This window comes from Rutidosis leptorrhynchoides, chromosome 9 (assembly GCF_046630445.1).
Source record: "Rutidosis leptorrhynchoides isolate AG116_Rl617_1_P2 chromosome 9, CSIRO_AGI_Rlap_v1, whole genome shotgun sequence".
NCBI classification, from domain to species: domain Eukaryota; kingdom Viridiplantae; phylum Streptophyta; class Magnoliopsida; order Asterales; family Asteraceae; genus Rutidosis; species Rutidosis leptorrhynchoides.
This window is the reverse complement of record NC_092341.1, coordinates 127,752,605-127,757,074: the sequence shown is the minus strand read 5'-3', so window position 1 is coordinate 127,757,074 and position 4,470 is coordinate 127,752,605. Positions and strand designations below refer to the sequence as shown.

At 34.7% G+C, this 4,470-nt stretch overlaps 1 long non-coding RNA gene across 2 annotated transcripts; it reads right to left on the bottom strand.

The window, feature by feature from the left end:
• Nucleotides 1-1,992: 1,992 nt before the first annotated feature.
• Nucleotides 1,993-4,242, bottom strand: LOC139866615 (uncharacterized). 2 transcript variants are annotated; one of them, XR_011765502.1, is made up of 4 exons: nt 4,014-4,242; nt 3,399-3,501; nt 2,252-3,253; nt 1,993-2,174 (listed from the first exon to the last, which is right to left on the bottom strand). It is a non-coding gene; the product is annotated as an uncharacterized lncRNA (long non-coding RNA). The 2 variants fall into 2 exon arrangements; XR_011765501.1 differs by having other exon boundaries at nt 3,399-4,242.
• Nucleotides 4,243-4,470: the final 228 nt, after the last annotated feature.

The window sequence follows — 4,470 nt, the reverse complement described above, 5'->3', positions numbered from 1 at the left end:
CGAAACTACATTCTATGGTTGGATTATCGAAATTGAATATCACCCTTTTAGCTTGGTAGCCTAAGAATTAGGGAACAGACCCCCTAATTGACGCGAATCCTGAAGATAGATCTATGGGCCTAACAAACCCCATCCAGGTTATGGATGCTTTAGTACTTCGATTTTATATACAGATGAGTGTACCTGTATATTTGGGGATATTCTATATGCATTTGTTAATGTCGGTTACCAGGTGTTCGCCATATGAATGATTATTTTATACATATGAGTGTTCCTGTATGATAATTTTTATTTGCAGATGAGTGTTCCTGCAGTTAACTATACAAATTAAATCTTGTGGTCCATTAAAAATGATGGAAATGAATATTGATGATAAACTAATGAACTCACCAACCTTTTGGTTGACATTTTAAAGCATGTTTATTCTCAGATTTGAAAGAAATCTTCCGCTATGCATTCGCTCATTTTAAAGATATTATTTGGAGTCATTCATGGCATATTTCAAAGAACGTTGCATTCAAGTCGTTGAGTTCAATCGGAATTATTATTAAGTAAATGACAGATTAGGTCATTTATAGTTTGGATATTATGAAATGGTATGCATGCCTGTCAACTTTCGATGTAATGAAAGTTTCTCTTTTAAAACGAATGCAATGTTTGTAAAATGTATCATATAGAGGTCAAATACCTCGCGATGTAATCATATGTTATTGTATTCGTCCTTATGGATTAGGACGGGTCGCTTCATCTGAAAGTCCATCAGATTACCCCAATGTGAGTGGGATTACGGGTAGTGTTGCGGCAATGTAGTTAAGTATGTGAGGCACGAACTTTTCAGAAGTAGGCGTTGTTTCAAATGTTGGCTTGACATTGACTCCCTTCATTCCTGCGTATAGGTTTCTGACCATCAGTTCTGCTTTTCTTGGCTGCTCAAATTATTTAACCATGTCATTTGGCGCGGCCTTCATTAGTGAATAAATCAAGTTAGCATGGTTTTGTACACTTCAAGTGTTTGAGTGTTTGGCACAGAGTTCGACACTGCGAGGTTAGGCGTCCACTGAGATATATAGACTGTTGGGGTTGGGTGCGGTTTTGTTGGTGGCGCCATCGGATATAACTTCGAGTTAAGTTGAGTGCTCTGAATGTTCAACTCTTGTGTTTCGAAACCCATCTTCTGTAAGACTTCTATGGAGCCGTGCGCGAATCGATGCTTGAGAATGCAACAGTGGTAACTTGCGCGGATGATCCAGATGCGTTGATATAGATAAGAATAGTTCCTACGTAGGTGGTGTTCGCAGCCCACGGTATTGGTCGCATTATCTCTGGAGTTTTGAACCCTTGCACCGGAGTTTCTTGGAAAGAGGAAAGGTTGCTCTCGTTGACAACACACTCGCTCCGCTACTTGTTTGTGTATCCACTGCTTTGGACACTTGTGGCGCTTGAGGTCGTGCTGGAATTTCCTTTGAAACCTCCGGTTGGCTCGTCATATCTTTTACGCTACGCATTAACTACTTGGGAATGAAACACACACAGAAAAGAATGTTTGAATGTAATGAAATTTTAAGGAAAAAGATTCACTACTACATTCCGGCACAATTAGACGTGTGGAAAATCCTTTTTAGACGTGTTGAACAACACATCTACATGTGACGGCTTCAATTGAGTTGTGAAATATAGTGCGGTTCAAGGAACCGCTCTAAAAACTCTCAAGTAGACGTGTTGTCAAATCGTTAGATTAGGCTGTTCCGTTATGTCTTTTAGACGTGTTCCGTTATTTACAATTAGACGTGTTCCGTTAGTTGCAATTAGACGTGTTCCGTTAGTTGCAATTAAAGTTGTTCCGTTAGTTGCAATTAGACGTGTTCTAGTAAATGTTAACCATGGTTGAACTCAAATATTTTACATAATATCTGCCAAATACCGCCAAATAATTTCTAGCGCCAAATAAATTAGAATCTCAAATATTTCAAATACCACCCGCCAAATACAAAATGCATCAAATATATCAAATAAATATAAATCTTTAAAGTATTTACAAAAGAAGTCATAAATGTAATTTACAATGGATGAATTCTAAACTAAAAAACACTAATAAAACACTAAACTAATATAAGGTAGCTATAGTTGGTTCTTTGTCATCCATCTGCCAGTCTTGCCTCCCTCTCCCTCTCCCTCTACCAACAACATTATAAAATAATTTCACATGTTTAGTTATGTAATGTTTTGTACTTAGAAAGGATATTTAAGATACCTTGAACGAAAAATTGTTAACTAGAGATCTTTTTTGTGTTAGGTTCTCCTACTGCAACTGTCAAATTCAGCTGTTATACAATTGAATCACGTCTACATGGAAACATGTCAAATTCAGCTACAATACAGAGCACGCTTATAACAAAACAATATAATTAGCAGATTGCATTAAAGTATATTAAAAAAAATCATTGGACAACCAACTCTTAAGAACCTCATTATGAGTGGACAAACTTAGTAAATAATTCGTTAACAATTAATGTGATCTCTACAGGACACCATGAATCACAAAATAATATAGCAAAACAGTATAAATGAGAATCACGAGTAGTTCCTCTACATATATATATACCTTTATTGTGTATTCAGCTGACTTGGAACGGCATATACACCATAAGTTGAGAAAAGTAATAATAATGCATCAAACAATACTACTTATATATGTATTTATCAACTCACTCAAAGTATATACTATCACCTGATCTGACCAAGAGAGTTGTAAATGCAAGAGAGTTGCATAGACATTATCCAAATCCCCATGTATGCATCCATCTACTGTGATCTTCATGGATAACTCCTAGTTCTGTTATAACAGTCACAATTATACAATCAAATACAATTCTTAGAAAACTCAAATAAGTACTTTATCCAATCAAATACTACTTGTTTACATTTGTATAACCAATAACAAACCTTCAAAAACTCAGTCACTAATGCAAATTTGGATAATCACAAGCAAATATTGTGATAAACCATTTGTATATCACCTGTTAAATAGATATAAACACCCACTCTAACATCCTAAAGGTAGCATATATACATCACTCCATAAGCTAATAAACAATTACCCAAAATAGCCATGTCCATGCGTTTAAAATACCAAGTGGCGTGTATGTTCAAAGAACTCGAATTCATTCCCATGTGTCAAGAGTCTCCAGTTGATATGTATCGATGGCTTCTTCACAGAACTTTTCAAGTGGAACTTCCGAGAAGATGATGGTCCCTGATTAAAAATGGACAATCATGAAAGCAAACTCTAAACGGTAAAATAGGAAGAAATGTCACTATGCATAATAGTGACATGGTAACATAAGCTACAAATAAATAGATAATCTGATATTTGTATGGTTTAATAAATGAGATCTCACCGCATTGAAAATATCAGGGACTCGAGCTTCTTTTGTTACCTCTGTCTCTTCACGCAGAAGAGGTTGTAAGTAGTCAATTGACCCTAAGAGTAGCATCATCCCACTTAAAGAAAACAATATGCAAGAAATTTTAAAGGAGGTAAATAGTCAAACAACCCGTAGCTTTCAAAAATCAAACAAATCAAGCGAAAAATTATATTTAGTTGTAAGACATGACGTCATGTGCAAGCCCAAGTTCTGATCTTTAACCCTTAGCAAGACGCTATTAATGTTATATGCATCCATGACATATGCAACTCTCAAGAATTAAGGATAGAGGGTCCTTAAATATCACATGATCTACAACTATAATAGCTTTGCTTATATGGTGTCTGCATAGATTAAAGATACCTAATAAACAATATGATAATAGTAAACATAAACATGGTTATAAGCGTGTTGATCCAATGATTAACAAACTTGTTCAAACACATATCAAAATAGCAGTAAATGCTCCAAAGATCATCGTTCATGTATAAATCACGATTTATGAAAGGTTCAAAATTGGAACTGGAAAATTCAATAATTAATGATTAAAGAATAGAAAAACTCAATAATTAGTAGTAGACTTGTTACCTTATTGTCAATTGCAAAAATACTAAGTGATACAAACCAAATCATCCAATGAACTCAGAACTATTCGTGCGCTGAACCTTAGTTCCAAAATATCTGTATTAACACAATTTGACGATTTAAACTTATGAAATCTAACGACTGATACGATCGATCGATGGATGTACGTTTTGGGAGTGATGAACGATTTGGGAGTGGTTAGGGCTCAAATTGATTATACGTATACAGTGTTTTCTATTGATTTTTTTGGGAAACAAAGCTTTGTGAATTCTTTGCAAATAAATCAATAGAAATCAGATCTAATGGTCCTTATTTTAATTTGGCTTTTTTGATCTAAGGGTTAATAATTTTACAAGTCAGCTTTTTAAAATCTTGCTTTGCTAATATACCTTTTGTTATAATAGATAAACTAACTTAAGACCCGCAAAAATTACGAGTTTAAGTTAAAGAAAATGCCATA